The sequence below is a fragment of the Anolis sagrei genome, chromosome 6, assembly GCF_037176765.1.
Source record: "Anolis sagrei isolate rAnoSag1 chromosome 6, rAnoSag1.mat, whole genome shotgun sequence".
NCBI lineage: Eukaryota > Metazoa > Chordata > Lepidosauria > Squamata > Dactyloidae > Anolis > Anolis sagrei.
This window is the reverse complement of record NC_090026.1, coordinates 27,334,230-27,354,636: the sequence shown is the minus strand read 5'-3', so window position 1 is coordinate 27,354,636 and position 20,407 is coordinate 27,334,230. Positions and strand designations below refer to the sequence as shown.

General features: G+C 45.0%; 1 protein-coding gene across 1 annotated transcript in view; it reads left to right on the top strand.

Moving 5' to 3' along the window:
• The window catches only part of LRRC4B (leucine rich repeat containing 4B), a 208,473-nt gene that overhangs the window by 103,210 nt on the left and 84,856 nt on the right, over nucleotides 1-20,407 (top strand). The gene's annotated exons all lie outside the window — the stretch shown is intronic.

Below are 20,407 nucleotides of genomic sequence, written 5' to 3'. Positions count from 1 at the left end.
CTGGTTTTCCACTTGAGATAACTTAAGATGCATCGATTGCCGTACTGAGCCTGGATATGTGAAGAGAGTCCACATGCATCCATTTTGCTCAGCTTGAACATCTGTAAAGGGGCTTAGTTTTGAACAGGGTACATGTGTTTTATCAATCTTATTTATCTTCCTGCGACAAATGGAGACTTGTACAAATCCAGCAAGTGAGTTAAATAAAAAAAACATTGATTCTAGTCCAGCACTGCTCTTGTCTGAGTTTGGGAGGAGAGAGAAGGACGTTTGTATCACGAGCAAAAGCTCCAGTACATGTTTAGAACTGATTTTATCAGAGGTGCCATTTGAAGATGGTACATGATTAAGGGGTTTTTTTCCCCAACCAGGAAGATGGCATTAGGATTTCTCACTAAGGCTCTACCATAAAGCAGAATGAGGCAGCCATCTCAGGTAGTAAGTGCTGAGGGCTGGGGGCAGTGGCCATTCCTCATGAATTCCTGCCTCCTTTTGCTTGGAAAATGGGCGTGTTTGTAGCACGTGGCTTCTCCTGATCCAACAGTGCATGTTTCTCTCAAGTGTTCATTACAGGATGCGATCCCATAATCAGTGCTGGATTATTTCACCTTCAACTGCCAATCTGGTCAGATCTTATACACAAAATGGTGGAATTTTACCATACATTTCAGACAGCAAAATGCTTTGGGCTACCCTAGCTCACAGCTTCAGAATCCATAATATTGGGAGCCTACATAGAATCATAGAATTATAGAAACATTGAGTTGGAAGAGACCTTGTGGGCCAGCCAATCCAACCCCCTTCCAAGAAACAGGAAAATTGCATTCAAAGCACTCCCGACAGATAGCCATCCAGCCTCTGTTTAAAAGCCTCCAAAGAAGCAGCCTCCACCACACCCACTGCTAAACAGCTCTCACAGATAGGAAGTTCTTCCTAATGTTCAAGTGGAATCTCCTTTTCTGTAGTCTGAAGCCATTATTCCGCATCCTAATCTTCAGGGCAGCAGAAAACAACCCTGCTCCTTCCTCCCTATGACTTTCCCTCACCTATTTATACATGGCCCTCATCATGTTTCCTCCCAGTCTTCTCTTCTGCAAGCTAAACATGCCCAGCTCTTTAAGCCGCTCCTCTTAGGGCTTGTTCTCCAGACCCTTGATCATTTTAGTTGCCCTCCTCTGGACACATTCCAGCTTGTCAACATCTCCCTTCAATTGTGGTGCCCAGAACTGGACACAGTATTCCAGGTGTGGTCTGACCAAGGCAGAATAGAGGGGTAGCATGACTTCCCTGGATCTAGGCACTAGACTCCTATTTATACAGGCCAAAATCCCACTGGCTTTTTTTGTCACTGCATGACATTGTTGGCTCGTGTTTAACTGTTGTCCACGAGGACTCCAAGACATTTTTCACATGTACTGCTCTCGAGCCAGGCATCGTTCCCCATTCTGTATTATTGCATTCTATTTTTTTCTGCACCTAAGTGGAGTATTTTTCATTTGTCCCGGTTGGACTTTATTTTGTTCATTTTGACCCATCTCCCTAATCCATTAAGATTGTTTTGAATTCTACTCCTGTCTTCTGGAACATTGGCTATCCCTCCCAATTTGGTGTTGTCTGCATGATCCCCAATGTTGTGGCATTTACTTGTGGGTGTGCAAAGGCATTAAACATGTGGAGGGTAATTTTTTAGGATATAAACCCCCATCTTATGTCTTTTGTCCTAAACCTAGAATTTCGTTTAATCCTAGTAAGGAAGGAAACAATCTGGTTTGGGAATCGGAAGTGATAGACAAATGAGTATGAAGTTTTAACCTCAGAAGATTAACCTCTTTCCAACCTTCTCCCCTTTTCTGTCCATCATCCAATGCCATCAGAGACTAACTAGTTAGGCACCACTGTGCTGTAATTTTGCATAATTACTTCCATTGCCCCTTTCTGTGTTTTACAAATGATTTTCCCACAATGCTGACACTGAGCTGAAAAATAGAGTGTGTGCGATTTGTTTGTTGCCAGCATGTTGTGCTTGATGTTTTCTCATGCGATTGAATCCCAGGGTCAGCCTGAGATACTTTGCTGCCTGAAGCAGAGCAGCAAAATGTATCCCATCCCACCCATGTTGTATAGCACCCAATGCCTGCCCAGTTATTTTGGCACTGAAGGCAGAAATCCTACAAGTGCCATTCCCTATACCTGGCTGTAAAAATATAGTAATAACAAACTAACAATTTCCTTTATTTTGGAGTGCAAGTGGAAGCTGCTCTCAAAGCATTTGGAAAAAAATAAATCACCAGGAACAGATGGCATACCAGTAGAACTGTTTCGAGCTATAGAGAAAGAATCCATTCATACTCTAACAAAAATCTGCCAGCAAATATGGAACACAAAACAACGATCCACAGACTAGAATGGCTCAATATACATTCCAGTCTCCAAGAAAAGGAGACACCAGAGATTGTAGTAAGCACTGAACCATTGCACTAATGTCATATACAAGTAAAATGATGCTCAAGGTTTTACAATAAAGACTTTTCCCAGTCTTTTTAAACGTTTTTTGAAACATAGGTTTGATGGCCATCTGTTGGGAGTGCTTTCAATATGTATTTCGACATGCCAGGGGGTTGGATTGGATGGCTCTTGTGGCCTTCTCCGATTCCTAGGTTTAATATGATGCTATATATTGAGTCAGGGATTTTATATATTGAGCAAGGAATGTTCCAAGTTCATTCTGAAAAAGAAGAGGCCCTAGAGAGCAGATCACAAATAGAAGTTAGCTAATCACCAAAGCATTTGGGAAGAAAATCCGAAGAAAAAGAACTAGATTCTATGAGTTATGAAAAGTTATAGCAGTGGTTCTCAACCTTCCTTATGTCGTGACCCCTTAATACAGTTCCTCATGGGGTCGCAGTGGTCTATAGAGATTCCATCCGTCTGACCAGGAGCCCCATCCCGCAGACCACAAATTTTGAATGCGTCCACCTGAGGGTGGGTGACCGGGACAGAATAGGGATTCTGTTAGTGTACCGTCCACCTCGCTGCACTACAGTCTCCCTACCTGAGCTAGCGGGGGTGGTCTCGAGCCTGGCGTTGGAGTCTCAACGGCTTCTTGTGCTGGGGGACTTCAACATCCATGCCGAGGCGACCCTCACAGGAGCGGCTCAGGACTTCATGTCCGCCATGGCAACCATGGGGCTGTCCCAACGAATAACTGGCCCCACCCACTGTGCTGGACATACATTGGACTTGGTTTTCTGCCAGGGATGGGAGCAGGGTGGCGGGGTGGAGGAGTTGTTCATCTCTCCGTTGCCATGGACCGACCACTTCCTGATCAGATTTAGGCTCACTGCGCCCCCTAACCTCCGCAAAGGTGGAGGACCCATTAAGATGGTCCGCCCCAGGAGGCTTATGGATCCGAATGGATTCCTGATGGCTCTTGGGGACTTTCCCGCTACCTCGGCAGGTGATCATGTCGAGGCCTTGGTCGCTCTCTGGAATGGGGAGATGACCAGGGCAATTGACATGATCGCTCCGGAACGTCCCCTCTCAAGTAACCGAGCTAAACCAGCTCCTTGGTTCACTGAGGAGCTGGCAGAGATGAAGCGAAGGAAGAGGGAACTAGAGAGCGTGTGGCGCTCGGACCCAAGCGAGCCAAACCGAGCACGGTTTGTGTCCTTTCTAAGGGCATATGCCGCGGCAATAAAAGCCGCAAAGAAAACTTTCTTTGCGGCCACTATTGCGTCTGCAAAAAACCGTCCGGCGGAGTTGTTTCGGATTGTCAGAGGTCTTTTGACTCCCGCCACCTCAGGCGGGAGCCCTGACAATTCGGCCACGCGCTGTGAAGCATTTGCTCGGTTCTTTGCAGACAAAGTCGCTTTGATCCGTTCTGGGCTGGACACCATATTAAATGCAGTCTCTGTGGATGTGACACGAGCACCTGCTTGTCCTGTTTTGATGGATTCTTTTCAGCTTGTGAAGCCCGAGGATGTGGACAAGATACTTGGAGGAATGAGGCCCACCACGTCCATCCTAGACCCCTGCCCATCCTGGCTTCTGAAGGAGGCCAGAGGGGGATTGGCTGAGTGGGTAACGGTGGTGGTTAATGCCTCCCTTCGGGAAGGCAAGATTCCAGCGAGCCTAAAACAGGCTATTATAAAGCCGCTGTTGAAAAAACCATCACTGGACCCCACTAAATTTGACAACTTTCGGCCTGTTTCCAATCTTCCCTTCTTGGGCAAAGTCATGGAAAGCGTGGTGGCCTCACAACTCCAGGTATTCTTGAGAGACACTGATTATCTGGATCCGGCACAGTCTGGTTTCAGACCGGGACATGGTACCGAGACGGTCTTGGTCGCCTTAGTGGATGATCTGCGCCGGGAGCTAGACAGGGGGAGTGTGTCCCTGTTGGTGCTCCTGGACCTCTCAGCGGCCTTCGATACCGTCGACCATGGTATCCTTCTGGGGCGCCTTGCGGAAATGGGTCTTGGGGGCACTGCTTTGCGGTGGCTCCAGTCATTTCTGGAGGGTCGTACCCAGAAGGTGTTATTGGGGGACTCCTGTTCAACCCCACAGCCTTTGACCTGTGGGGTTCCACAGGGCTCTATATTGTCCCCCATGCTGTTTAATATCTACATGAAGCCGCTGGGTGAGATTATCCGGAGTTTCGGGGTGCGGTGTCATCTGTACGCAGATGATGTCCAGCTCTGTCACTCCTTTCCACCTGCTACTAAGGAGGCTGTCGAAGTCCTGAACCGGTGCCTGGCCGCTGTAACGGTCTGGATGAGGGCGAACAAACTGAAATTAAATCCAGACAAGACAGAGGTACTCCTGGTCAGTCGCAAGGCCGAGCAGGGTATAGGGTTACAGCCTGTGCTGGATGGGGTCGCACTCCCCTTGAAGGCGCAGGTTCGCAGCTTGGGTGTGATCCTGGATTCATCGTTGAGCCTGGATCCCCAGGTTTCAGCAGTGACCAGGGGAGCATTTGCACAGCTTCGGCTTGTGCGCCAGCTGCGCCCGTACCTTGGGAAGTCTGACTTGGCCACGGTGGTATACGCTCTGGTCACATCCCGTCTTGACTACTGCAACGCTCTCTACGTGGGGCTGCCCTTAAAGACGGCCCGGAAGCTTCAGCTCGTCCAGCGCGCGGCAGCCATGTTGTTAACAGGAGCAGGACGCAGGGAGCACACAACGCCCTTGTTGTTCCAGCTCCACTGGCTGCCGATTTGCTACCGGGCCCAATTTAAGGTGCTGGTGTTATCCTACAAAGCCCTAAACGGTTCCGGCCCAAAATACCTTACGGACCGCATCTCGGCCTACGAGCCCACGAGGACCTTGAGATCATCTGGGGAGGCCCTTCTCTCGATCCCGCCTGCCTCACAGGCACGTCTGGCGGGGACGAGAGAGAGGGCCTTCTCGGTGGTGGCCCCCCGGCTGTGGAACTCCCTCCCTGCTGACATCAGACAGGCGCCCTCCCTCATGGCCTTTCGTAAGGGCCTGAAGACGTGGCTCTTCGAGCAGGCTTTCAACTGAGTGCTATGTTACTGGAAATGACAACCGGAATGAATTTACGACTACGAGATTGATTATGATTCCATAATATGACGCAGAGGATTTTTAGTGTAATTTAAATGTTGTGTATTAGTGATGTTAGTTTGTTGTCCTGATTGCTTTGTAAAGTGTCTTTTTTGTATTGTACACCGCCACGAGTCGCCCTAGGGCTGAGAGCGGCGGTTAATAAATGCAAGAAATAAATAAATAAATAAATAAAATAAATGTTGAGGTGACCCCACCCCCCGACCATAAAATTATTTTCATTGCTACTTCATAGCTATAATTTCACTACTGTTATGAATCATAATGTAAATATGCGATACGCAGGTTGTATTTTCATTCACTGGACCAAATTTGGCACAAATACCTGATATGCTCAAATTTGAATACTGGTGGGTTTGGGGGGGGGGGATTGATTTTGTCATTTAGGAGTTGTAATTGCTGGGATTTATAGTTCACCTACAACTAAAGAGCATTCTGACCTCCACCAACGATGGAGTTGAACCAAACTTGGCACACAGAACTCCCATGACCAACAGAAAATACTGGAAGGGTTTGGTGGGCATTGACCTTGAGTTTTGAAGTTATAGTTCACCTACATCCAGAGAGCACTGTGGATCCAAACAATGATGGATCTGGACCAAACTTGCCATGAATACTCAATATGCCCAAATGTGAACACTGGAGGAGTTTGGGGAAAATAGACCTTGACATTTGGGAATTGTATTATCATTTATTTCATTTACTATATTTATATGCTGTCCCTCTCAGCACGACTTGGGGTGGTTATAGTTATTGGAATGTATAGTTAACCTACAATCAAAGAGCATTTTGAACTCCACCAATGATAGAATTGAACCAAACTTGGCACACAGAACCCCCATGACCAAGAGAAAATACTGTGTTTTATTATAGTCTTTGGCGACCCCTTTGATACCCCCTCACGACCCCCCAGGGGTCCTGACCCCCAGGTTGAGAACCACTGAGTTATGGGTTGCTCTGAAGGAAATGGCAGTAACACACTCTTTGATTGTTGTGATTTTTTTGTATTAGGAGTGACTTGAGAAACTACAAGTCATTTCTGGTGTGAGAGAATTGACCGCCTGCAAGGACGTTGCTCAGGGGATGCCCGGATGTGTTACAATCCTTGTTGGAGGCATTTCTCATGTCCCCGCTAGGGAGCCGGAGCTGACAGAGGGAGCTCATCCTTGCTCTCCCCAAATTTGAACCTCTGACCTATCGGTCTTTAGTCCTGCCAGCACAAGGGTTTAGCAGCCCATTGCACCAGGGGCTCCGATTGTTGTGATGTGTAGCTTGCACTTTGAATAAGAAGACACTGTCAGGATAGAATATGGAAGAAACAGAATGGTTTCTAGTTAGCAAGGGTGTCAGACACGGCTGCTTAATTTATTTGCAGAACATGTCATACAAAAAACAAGATTACACTTGGAGGAAGGAAGTGTGAAAGCTGGAGGAAGGAACACCAGTAATTTAAGATAAGCAGATGACACCATATCACTAGTAGAAAATAACAAAACAAAAATGCTTGGAATGACTTCTGGTGAAAGTGAAGGAAGAAAGTGCAAAGCAAGGTTGCAATTGTATAGTAGGTAAATAAAAAGAATGACCATAAAAGATTTACACAACTTAGAAGTAGATGAAGAGAATGTCAAAATATTTACATATTTTCTCAGAAATTAATAGGCAAAATAGAGACTGAAGTCAAGAAATCAGAAGACAAGTATACATAGAAAGATCTCGATAATCCCTCAAGGGTAATGATGGCTAATTGAATACCAAAGTGAGAAACATCCACGCAATGGTTTTGAAAGCCGACGAAAAGAGAATCAAACAATTTGAAATGTAGTGCTGAAGAAGAGCTCCATGGAGCTATGGAGTGCTAAAAGGACAAAAAAAGGGGTCTCAGAGCAAATCAAGCCTAGACACCGACTTGAAGCCAGAATGACTAAACAGTGACCAGCATAATTTTACTATATCATAAAATGGAATATTTTTTTATCAAGTCAGAAGCGGCTTGAGAAACTGCAAGTCACTTCTGGTGTGAGCGAAATGGCCGTTTGCAAGGACGTTGCCCAGGGGACGCCTGGATGTTTTACCATCATGTAGGAGGCTTCTATCATGCATGGGAAGCTAGAGCAGACAGATGGGAGCTCACCCCACTCCTTGGATTCAAACTGCTGATCTTCAGATCAGAAGTCCAGCCAGCACAAGGGTTTAACCCAGTCGAACTGTACTGCAATTGAAGTAATCATAGAATCATAGAGTTGGAAGAGACCTCCTGGGCCATCCTGTCCAACCCCCTGCCAAGAAGCAGGAAAATTGCATTCAAAGCACCCCCGACAGATGGCCATTCGGCCTCTGTTTAAAAGCTTCCAAAGAAGGAGCCTCCACCACACTCCGGGGCAGAGAGTTCCACTGCTGAACAGCTCTCACAGTCAGGAGGTTCTTCCTAATGTTCAGGTGGAATCTCCTTTCTTGTATTTTTTTATAATTATTTTTATTGATATTTTTCCATATTTACATAAAAGGGGTAGAAACAATAGAGTAATAGGGAAGTGAAGGGGGGAAGGAAGTGAAGGTAACTTGGGGAGGGAAGGGAAAATGTCGGGAAGGGGATAGGATCACTGGGGTACTTCCAGGACTGCCCAGGGTGTCTCGCTTAGTTATACATTTATGCATGTTTGTAAGTGTGTTTGTATTTTGAAGCCATTGTTCTGCGTCCTAGTCTCCAGGGCAGCAGAAAACAAGTTCACTCCCTCCTCCCTATGACTTCCTCTCACATATTTATACATGGCTATTATGTCTCCTCTCAGCCTTCTCTTCTGAAGGCTAAACGTGTCTAGCTCTTTAAGCCGCTCCTCATAGGGCTTGTTCTCCAGACCCTTGATCATTTTAGTTGCCCTCCTCTGGAGTTCTGTTTTTCCTTTAAAATGACAATCACTTGCACAATGCTTCTGCCAGTAGAGTCTCAATAATAATCATCATCATCATCATCATCTCCCCAAAGGGACTCGGGACAGCTTACAAGGCCCTCTAGAGTGCACATATAACATACAACAAGTAAAAACAGTACAAAAGTATAAAACAAAACACATAAAATTATAACAACCTCCGTCAACACATGTAGCATAAAATCAAAATAATACAATTTTAAAACAATAGTAGATAAAACTATCTGCATCAATTCACAAGGTGCCAAGTGTCAGCGTCATATGTGCCCATTCACCTACTCAAGGTCAAAGGCCTGTCTGAACATCCATGATTTCGGGTTGGAATGGAATGATTGAAGGGTGGGGGCATGGTTGCGAACAAAGAGGAGTGTTTAATCATATGATATGGGAATGTGATCGAGTGCAAGATTACTTGAAGGAGAAATCAATAGAATGTTAAATTTGCAAATAGTAATAGTTAATAGAAATGTACTACATGCACGGATAACAGGAATGAAGAATATACAAAAAGAAAAATTGGTTAACAAATTAATAGCGTGTACACAAATTGTTTTAGTGAGGGGTTGGAAAGATAAAACAAAATGGATGTAGACTAATTGGTATAAGTATATAGTTCATATGTTAAATGTGGAAATAGCAAATTGCAAATGGAATAATATAGATAAAGTTGAAAAGGTTATAATAACTAAGAGGATGTGAGAAACAGTTAGGAATTACTTAGAGAATGTGCTAAGATGCGGAATAGAAAAATTAAGACTGAGATTAATATTTCAAATGTAACTTCTGTAGTTTGCTGTATAAATTACATGTACAAGGAGGGGAGGAGGGGAATGGAATAAAACAATAAAATGAAAAAGAAGGGTGGGGGCTAATCTAATCTCTTTTGGGAGGGTACTCCAGAGCTAGGGGGCCACCACAGAGAAGGCCCACTCTCTCATCCCCATCAGCTATGCTTGAGACCGTGGTGGGACCGAGAGAAGGGTCTCCCCTGACGATCTCAGAGCCCACGCAAGTTTGTAGAAAGAGATGCAACCACAATCAGGATAGCATTCTTGTACAACATTCTAAAAAGTATACAGATGCATTCCACTAAGAGAGTAATCTAGCCAAATAGTAGCCAACTATTCACTGCCAAACAGTAGGACCAGCAAGACTGATTCCAATTCTCCTGTGACTCATTGGTAAAGCGGAACTAAATCCAGTGATCAAATAATAAATCTTAAAACACTAGCCATCATAATAGCCTCTGTGGCACTTATTTAAGCGACCCCTCATTGTCCGAGTAGAATTGTCTTCCAAGATTGGTGTACTGCCGGTGGGTCCGTAGGTGACTGTGGAGCCCTATTCTTGATCTGCATCTTCTCCCACAGTGAGGGCATTGGTTTCCAGGTGGAAGGCAGTCTTGGTCGGGGTTGGCTTGATGCGCCTTCCTCTTGGCACATTTCACTTTTTTGCCCTCCATTCGTACCTCTTCAAATTCTACAGCACTGCTGGTCACAGCTGACCTCCAGCTGACGCGCTCAAGGGCCAGGGCTTCCCAGTTCTCAGTGTCTATGCCAGAGTTCTTACGGTTGGCTTTGAGCCCATCTTTAAATCTCTTTTCCTGCCCACCAACATTCTGTTTTCTGTTCTTGAGTTCGGAGTAGAGCAACTGCTTTGGGATACGGTGGTTGGGCATCCGGATAACGTGGCCGGTCCAGCGGAGTTGATGGCAGAGGACCATCACTTCAGTGCTGGTGGTCTTTGCTTCTTCCAGCACGCTGACATTTGTCTCCTTGTCTTCCTAAGAGATTTGCAGGATTTTTTGGAGGCAACGCTGATCAAATTGTTCTAGGAGTTGTATGTGATGTCTGTAGATAGGCCACGTTTTGCAGGCATATAGCAGGATTGGGAGGACAATAGCTTTATAAACAATCACCTTGGTATCCGTACGGATGTCCTGGTCCCCAAACACTCTGTGCTTCATTTGGAAAAATGCTGCACTCGCAGAGCTCGGGCAGTGTTATATTTCGGTGTCAATGTTGACTTTTGTGGAGAGGTGGCTGCCAAGGCAACACTCCGTGGCAACACTCCAGGTGTAAACAATGCAGACCTATCTGTCCACCTATCCACCCATCTATCAACATTTCTACCTACCTACCTCATCTATCCATCCATCATAATATATTACTGTTTTCAGTATCTATATATAAATATGTGTAGCAGTGTTCATCCAAGTAGGACCAGGTCTTTGGTAAAGCTAATGAGTCCCAGCCACTCAGGACTAAACCATCCATAAATACTTTGGATTGCAACAAGCATAGCTCTTAAGAATGCATTTTGTGCTGGAAAAACCCATTTCCTCTCCAGTTAGTGTAGGGATTGCCACTTAACTCACACAGTGGAGTTCAAAGGGGTGACAGACAATGTTGTAGCTCCTGCTAATGATAAAGTCTCTGGGCTTTGACCCTTTGAATCTGGCTCCATTATATGATTGCATGAGTTGACAGGTAATGCATTCTTTCCCACCTGCCAATATCGTACATTCCCAGAGATCAACCAATGAGACTTTTCATTAGAGATGTTGCCACCTTTTAGGAATAGTTCACATTTGAAATGTTTTGATGGAGTATGGAACAGAATTCTTTGATTCAGACTCTGGAATGAGTGATGTGACCTGGAAGAGATTCTATATATCATTCCAATTAAGAGGCATAATGAGTGTGTATAGATGTCTGTGCCTGTCTTGAGGCATGGGTGAGAACTGGGTAGTCCTTGAAATGAAGCTGAAATGCAACCCCAAGCATTCCTTACCATTCCTTGGTGATAGTGGAAATTGCGGTCCAACCACACCTGGATGGTTGCTTGATAACCTACCCAGAAATTGTGGCTGACTCAAGACATATTGCTACCTGAAGCTAAGGATGCCTGGCCACATTTCAGACTTTAAAGCCAGCTTGCATACAAAATCAGACATCTTCCTTCAGTAGTGCCGTTTGACTTGAAATTTGTCTCTTCTTTGAGACCCAAAGTAGCACCACAGCTCCTTGAGTTTTCAAGCATTGTCTATTGCTGTTCCTGGACTCCCTACCAGATATAATAACTGCCTCACTGTATAACATTGGGGGCCATGTGGTGTTGCAGCAGGTTAAACCACTGAGCTGCTGAACTTGCTGACCAAAAGGTTGGCAGTTCGAATCTGGGGAGAAAGGTGAGCTTCCGCTGTTAGGCTCAGCTTCTGCAACCTAGCTTTTTGAAAACATGCAAATGTGAGTTGATCAATATGTACCGCTTCTGCGGGAAGGTAATGGTGCTCCATGCAGTCATGCTGGCCACATGACCTTGGAGGTGTTTACGGACAATGCTGGCTCTTCGGCCTAGAAATGGAAATTAGCACCACTGATTAGGCTGAAATCAATACAAAATTTATCAAATTAGTGCAATCGTAAAGTGCAAAGAGTTATCACAAAGAGTCGGACATGACTAGACTTAACGTCAGGGGAAACTATAACCTCAAAATAACATTGGGGCTGACCCTACCTAAAGCCTTTAGCATGGCACCCTTATCACTTCCTGGCATCCGAGACCTCCATTAATGTGATATGTGCTTCAGAGATGTTCCCTGCTTAGGTCTGTGCCATGAATGCTGTAAGGCAGTGTTTTCCAAACTCTGGTCTTCCAGTTGTTTTGGACTTCAGCTCCCAGAACCCCTGATAATGGGCCAAGGCAGCTGAGGCTTCTGGTAGTTAAAATAATTTTAAATGATTTTTATTTAGTGAAATTAATGGGATACATACAGGGCCATAGCCAGAAGAAAATTTCGGGAGGGGTTGAAAAATTTTTGGGGGGGGGGAGGGTTTGAAAATTTCACGGGGGGGGGTGGGTTGAAACCTGCCTCCTGGCTCACGCTGAAGCAAAGAGCACAGCAGGGGGCAGAGCAGCCTTCAATAGCCTGCAGCTCCACCCCTGTCAACCACCTCCACCAAGTCTGGCCTACTTAATGAGAGCATTCAACACACACACACCCAACTTGGTTGCTTCGCTACATCGGCTATTGCTGCAAGTAATGACAGTATGAATAACTTGTCAATATTTGCTTGAAGTAGTCCTTGCAATTCTGGAGGGACTCTTAATTTTTTGCATCTCATAGACATAGCATGGGGATTTGGTTAACCAGTTAAAATTCATGAGTAAACCAGTTTTTTTTTACCTGAAAAATTTCCGGGGGGGGGGGGGGGGGGGTTGAACCGGCTACAGGCCTGGATACATAATATTCAAAAGGAGAAACATTTAAGAAATAATCAAAACAAATATGTTGTTCCCCCAAACAAATATGTTACAATATTCTATCCCATCTTTCCCCTCCTACCCCCCACCCATGGAACCACCACCCATGACCTCCCACACTATTCACTGTGAGTCCCATAAAATAAAATCTACCAAAAACAACTAGACAACTAAAGTTTGGGAATCACCACTGTGGAGGGCAAGCTTAGGAGATCAGAGTTCTTTCAGGTTCAGTGCTAATCTTGCTTCAGTTCATTCTTCTGGAAAAGACTCAGAAGAAGTTGTATAACGGGCATGAGCTCTGTGTCAATTCCAGGAAGGATTTACTCTAATGAGAACCAAAGACACTAACCAAGACTTGGCTTGGGTTGAAAGTTAGTGATTAAACAGAGGAGGGATCCAAGGAGAAGTGCCAACCTTACTTTTCATTGGTCCAAAGTGGCTTGGCCAAAGTAATCATAGCAGTGCCATAAGAGGTAGTATAAGAGTATAAGAACTTGGGTTTCTCATGTTTCTGGGAATCATTCTGTGTGTTAGACAGGCTTTGGACGTCTCATAATATTATGCAACTGCTCTTCAGTCTGTGAATTTCAGAGCAACAGCTGCTATTATGGCTCATTTTATATATTTCTGCATTGCCGCTATCTCAGTCTGGCTTTGTGTGGATACATTAGTCAAAAGATTTGGTTCTTATATAGTGGAATAGGAACAAAATTTTGGAAACGCTGCATTTTTTGAACTACAGCTGCAAAGAAAATTCTGGGAGTTTTAGGACAAAAATGTAACTTTTCCAAGATGAGGATGGCAGCTTCCCAAGAAGATATAAAAGTATTGCTTGGATATAGGGGATGCAGAGACAAAATCTTCCAGGTCTTCTCTCATCCCTAGTTGTCCTCTTAAGGCTGCATAATGAAATTATGACTTGGTCGCCATTCTTGTCAGTATTTGTGTGTGTGTGTGTGTGTGTGTGTGTGTGTAGTTTCTGAACTCCACATGGGCTGCTTTACCAATCAGGGGATCAAAGAGGGAACCCTTGGGGGTTCCTGCTCCCAAGTCAACATCAAGGCCTTGCTTCATTGGTCTGAAGCCCAGTTTGGTCAGTTGCCCAAATTGTTGGCAGTAGCCATTTCTGATGCCCGCTGTGCTTCCTCCACACACATTCATTTTGTTCTCCTCTTATCTGTTTTCTCAGTAGCACCAGGCAGTTCTGTCCTTTTAATTTTCCACTGATGTCCACAACAGAGGTTCTAGCACGAAATACGGTGGCTATGAATCAGGAATGAGCAACTGAGAGGAGGGTGGAAACCCATTTTCCCACTGTACACCTTTGGTGAACAATACCAACACACCCTACATCAGTGGTTCCCAACCTGTGGTTTGTGGACTACCAGTGGTCTGCAAGAACTAAAATATGGTCTGAGGCCTCACTGTTACTACACTGTTGCAACAAGAGTGACTGGTCTCTTATAGTGCTGAGGCTTAATAAATATGGTTTTCTGGGGGTGTGAAGATGGTGACTACTGGATGGCATATGTTCTGATTCAGAAACCAGAGCTGATATAGTCTATCCAATGCAATTTTCTGAATCAGCACTCCAAATAACCAAACTGAACCTAAAGTTGACCAAAAACTGTTTCGTAACCCTAATGCTGGAGAGTGGTCCCTGGTCAAAGTGGTCCCTGGTCAATAGGTTCCTGGTCAAAGTGGTCCCTGATCAAGTGATTCCTGGTCAAAGAAGGTTGGGAATGGGAACCACTGCCCTACATGGTTTTACCCCAAGCATGAGGCAAAATTCCTATATTTTGCAGCAGCATTGACACACTTGGGATATTGGGATGGGGGTGGGAAACCTGGAATCTGGGGGCTTTATGGTTTTCAGGGGGCCACAAAATGGGCCACATGTTGCCCATGAGTTGCACCTTATGTGCGCATGCTGTAGTCCATCGTGGCTTTGACTATGAATGGATCAATGAACAGAAACCGAGGTCCTTTCAAACCTGTTATTATCTTCCTCCCTTGAATAAGTGGTAAAGGTAGTTATTTTTGGAGTAGTTTTTAATTTCTGTTTCTTTCCTCAAACGTTTTTTATTCTTTTGTAGTGGCTCAGCAACAGAGCTGCCACTGTGTTTCATACACTGCTGCTGGGAATTTATGAATAGCCCTGAATTTGTGCACTTCTGCAATTAAGGAGGAGAAAGTGGGAGGTGTCACTTCCAGAGTCTCTCGCTTTTTTAGCCACCGGGATTTATTTGTATTGCATTTTAAACCTTACCAGTTTTGGACATAGTTGGTGATCGTAAGGGAGCTATTTTCTTCCAGTTGTTAACCCAAACAGGTAGACAGATGATCTATCTAATCTAATCTATATATCAATCGATTGATTGCTCTATCATCTATATCTATTTACCTTTCTATCTTCTGTCTATTTATAATTTAATATCTATCCATCTATCATCTACTGACTAGAAATCTGTCTGTCTTTTTGTTGGTCTCACTTCTCCTCTAAGTGTAAATTCTTACACAGTCCAAACTGCATTATTAACATACAGAAGTTGTATCAGCGTACTTAGGAGAACCTCCTCATTGTTTGCAGAAGAACAAAACATTTCTTGGCTTCAAACAACAGGAAAGGAGATTCCGCCTGAACATTAGGAAGAACATCCTAACTGTGAGAACTGTTCAGCAGCGGAACTCTGCCTCGGAGTGTGTTGGATGCTTCTTCTTTGGAGGCATTTAAACAGAGGCTGGAGGGCCATCTGTCGGGGGTGCTTTAAATGAAATTGTCCTGTTTCTTGGTAGGGGGTGGACTGCATGGCCCACGAGGTCTCTTCCAAATAAATGATTCTATGATTGTATTGTCGAAGGCTTTCATGGCTGGAATCACTAAGTTCTTGTGGGTTTTTTCGGGCTATATGGCCATGTTCTAGAGGCATTTCTCCTGACGTTTCGCCTGCATCTATGGCAAGCATCTTCAGAGGTGAGGTCTGTTGGAACTGGGAAAAAGGGTTTATATATCTGTGGAATGACCAGGGTGAGACAAAGGACTTTTGTCAGTTGGGTTAGGTGTGAATATTTCAACTGACTACCTTGATTAGCATAGTCAGCCCATTGTATGCTAATCAAGGTGGTCAGTTGAAATATTCACACCTAGCCCAACTGACAAAAGTCCTTTGTCTCACCCTGGTCATTCCACAGATATATAAACCCTTTTTCCCAGTTCCAACAGACCTCACCTCTGAAGATGCTTGCCATAGATGCAGGTGAAACGTCAGGAGAAATGCCTCTAGAACATGGCCATATAGCCCGAAAAAACCCACAAGAACTTAGTAGATTCTCTGTTCCCCACAGTTCAGCAGTGGGAACAGAGCATGTTCAGTGGGCATGAAATCCTGTGGGGTTGGTTTTTTTTGAGGAGGGGATCAGAAAACTGGAAATGAATCCTGAATGATGTGTGTATAAGTTTTGAATCCTGAAAAAGAGAACTCTTTCCTGCAACATTTTGTTGTAGGGCTCCTTTGTGTACAGACAATCCATGAGTTACAAACATTTGACTTACGAAGAACTCATAGTTAGGAACAGGGGTGAGACAACAGGAATTGAGAGAAATCTATCCCTAGGAAGGGAAATTCACTCCTGAAAGAGTTATCATGGGGGAAAGGTTTCTTAGCTGAAGCTTTATCACCAATCCTTGTTTCCACAACAAGCCAAATTTTTCAAAATCCAATTATCACAGGAACAGAAAGTGAGGTGAAATATTCTGCGCAGGGACACAGACAGCAATACAGATGCCACAGGGGTGGAAACCCTTCCCTTTTGTATACAAAGCTATATCTCTCTCATTCTTTCTCCACAGACACATACGACTGGAGTTGCACTTAAAATGTATCTGTTCCAACTTACAAAAAAATTCAGCTTAAGAGCAAACCTATAATCCCTATCTCGTTTGTAATTTGGGGACTGTCTATGTGTGTGTGGGGATGTATATGCATATGTGTGTGTGTGTATAGTATTTATATGTATAATGTTGTGTGTGTGTGTGTATGTGTATAGATAGATAGACTGATCTGACAAGTATTCTATCTCCCCAGAGGAATTTATTCTTTTTGGTTTTATGAAGAGGTAGGTGCTAAGGATAAATCCTCAACCTCTTCACTAAACTATAATTCACAGGATTCTTTGGAGTAGGCGTGACAGCTAAAACTGGTATGAGACCAATATAAGTTCGGAGCATTGATTTTGTCCTTAAATGAGAGAGAACCTTGAATTAGAAAATAGGGCTGCTTCAGTGTGCCCTGAATGACATAGCACCCGTATAAACATTTTGTAGGAGGAAATAATTCATGAAAAAAGCTGGATTTTAAGCTCTTGTGAAGATGCATCCCCTGCAAGCTTTTTTCACCTAACGCTTCATCAAAAATATTGCAATGATTTGGAAAAAAAAGATTTGTTGTCAGTGTGTGAGTGTGTGTTTATGGATGTGTGTGAATATGGTTTGACTCTTTGACATTCATGGTACTTTTTCTGCCACCAAATGTGAACGTCACCCCCTTTTTTTCGTCAACATCATTTGTGTTGCTTGTTAACTCGTTGGGCATGACTGGGTGTAATATTTTGCACACAGGGGTGGTAATTATTCCGAACGAATTAATGCGAGATTAGGGTGAGATGGTGTGCGATACGCTCAAATTATTATTTGCTAGATGGAGTCAGAAGAGACAAATATTCGGCACCCTTTGTGCGTCCCGCGAAGGAGGCTGTTGCCTTCCCAAGCTGGTGCCACAATAAATGTGTCTGATTCTCAGCTGCCATAGTCAGGACTCTTTGTTATTTTTGCTAAAACAGACTAAAACAGCTGCTCTTCTCTGGCAGGTGACCAGGGAATGAATGGAACGGTGGTGTGACAAGCAGGGAGTGGGAACAGTCGGGATGGAGGGGGGAGAGAAGGAGATAACTGGGGAGAAGAGCAGGAGATGCTTCTCCGCAGAACAAAAATGGGTTGAGAGGTGGGCAGATCAGCCGGCTAATAGGGAGGGAGGGCAAGGTGAGGGTAAGTAGAAAGGCAGGCCAGAGTTTTAATAAGGAGGAAGGACAGAGGTGAGTGTGCAGTAACATAAAATAGTGAAAGACACCTATGTGTGTGGTGGTGATCAGAGATGGAGGGAGAAGAATTGAGCAAGTCTGTCTTCCCCAACCTGGTTCCTCCAGATTATTGTGGGAGTTGGATGGATGTCCATGATGGGGATGATGGGAATTGTAATACAAGGCACCTGAAAGCCTACTTTTAAATGTTCTCCTCCCCAGGTTGGGTTAGGATATTTTAGACATGCAAACGTTGGCAAGGCAGATGGGTGCCATCTGATGTATCTGTGCAGAAAGGGACAGATTGGAATACCGTGGGGAAAGATGGCACAGGGTGCGAGGGCGACGCACGCAGGAATGTGGCCTGTGGGGGAGATGGCAAAGCATGGAATAGAATGCATGTGAAACGGCATGTGGACCTGTCAATATATGGGTTTCATAGGGATTTCTTCGACAAGGGATACTCAGAAGTAGCTTTGCCAATTCCTTCCTCTGAAGCAGATCCTATAGCAAAGTGGTTCCCAACCTGTGGCCCGTGCACCACCAGTGGTCTGAAAGAATGAAAATATGGTCTGCGGCCTCACCATTACTACACTGTTGCCTTGAAACCATGTAGCAATGACAGCTACTGGTCTCGTGAAACCCACTTATAGTGCCGAGGCAACGGTGATGTCGGGAGGGGAGAGGCTGACTATTCATGACAGATTACCACTACAACATCAGCTCTAGATTATGGTTTTCTGTTGGTGAGCAGAGGGTGACTACTGGATGGCATATGTTCTGTATCGGAAACAATGCAATTTTCTGAATCAGCACCCCAAATAACCAAACTGAATCTAAAGTTGACCAAAATCTGATTCATAACCCTTTTGGTAATAATGCTGGTGAGTGGTCCCTAGTCAAAGTGCTCCCTGTTCAAGTGGTCCGTGGTCAAGTCATCCCAGGTCAAAGTGGTCAATGTGGTCCCTGGTCAAGTTGTCCCTGTTCACAGTTGTCTCTGGTCAAGTGGTCCCTGGTCAAAATGGCCTCTGGTCAAAGGGGTCCCTGGTCAAAGTGGTCCCTGGTCATGTGGTCCCTGTTAAAGAAATCCTGGTCAAAGTAGTTCCTGGTCAAGTGGTCCCTGGTAAAAGCAGTCCCTGGTCAAGAGGTCCCTGGTCAAAGTGGTCCCTGGTCAAAAGGGTTCCTTGTCAAAGTGGTCCCTGGTCAAGTAGTTCTTGGTAAAAAAAAAAGATTGGCAACCACTGCTATAGCTGTTGGTATAACCCTTCTGTCTCCCATCCAATTCCTAACCAGGGCTGACCCTGCTTAGCCTCCAAGATGGGAAGGGGGTTAGTTCTTTAAGTCTCTGTGATGTTGGGTGAGGTTGGGCTCTATTGCTTAGTTAGTTTGTGTTGCACATTGCTTGCTATGCTCAATCCTGACTGTTGTAAAAAAAAGAAAGAAAGAAAGAAATCTGCATCCACGGAACTCTGATTACCATATGCAGATGGGTTTCTTTCTGCAGGGTTTTCCCCATCTGGGATATCCATGTTGGAGTAGCAAGGTTGGAGTGGGGGGATTTGGGAATTAGAGGGGAGAAGGCTGCTTGCAGTTGTCGTCAATGGGATGGAGGAGAGAGGAAGGAAAGATAAGGGGAGGGAGGAAGCAAGGTATACTGCTGAAAGAGAGAGGTAAGGAAGGAGGGCAGGAGGGAAAGAGGAAGGAAAGAGAGAAGGAAGAAATTATAGGATGGTAAGAGAAAGGAGGGCCTGAGAAAAGAGCCCCAAGGGGCTGCATCCATATGAGATGGGTTTCTTTCTGCAGGGTCCCCCCCTCCCCCACTCTGGAATACGCACGTTGGAGTAAGCAAAGTTGGAGTGGGGGGATTTGGGAATCGGAAGAAGGCAGCTTGTGGTTATTGTCAGTGGGATGGAGGAGAGAGGAAGGAAAGATAAGGGGAAGAAGGGGAAGAGGGAGGAAGGAGAAAAAGAGAAGGAAGAAGGAAAGATAAGGGAAAGGAGAAAGGGAGGGAGGGAGGAAGGAAAAAAAGAGAGGGGGAAGAAGGGAAGAAAGGGAAAAGAAAGGAAGGACAAAAGGGTGGAAGGGGAGGAAGCAAGGAAGGGAGGGGGGGAAAGAAGGAGAAAGATAGAGAGGGAAGGACAGGGGGAAGGAAGGAAGAATGAAAGGGTGGAAGGGGAGGAAGGAAGGAGAAAGAGAGAGGGAAGAAGGGAGGAAAGGGGAAGGAAGAATGAAAGGGTGGAAGGGGAGGCAGGAAGGAAGGAGAAAGAGAGAGGGAAGAAGGGAGGAAAGGGGAAGGAAGGAAGAACGAAAAGGTGGAAGGGGAGGCAGGAAGGAGGGAGGGGAGAGGGGGGGGAAGGAGAGGAGGAAGGAAGGAAGGAAAAAGAGAGAGAGGGAAGAAGGGAGGAAAGGGGAAGGAAGAACAAAAAGGTAGAAGGGCAGGGAGGGAAGGCGGGAGGGGGGAAAGAAGGAGGGAAGGAGGCAAGGAAGGAGGGAGGGAAGGAAGAAGGAAGGAGACAGAGAGAATGGAGGAAAGGGAGAAGGAAGAG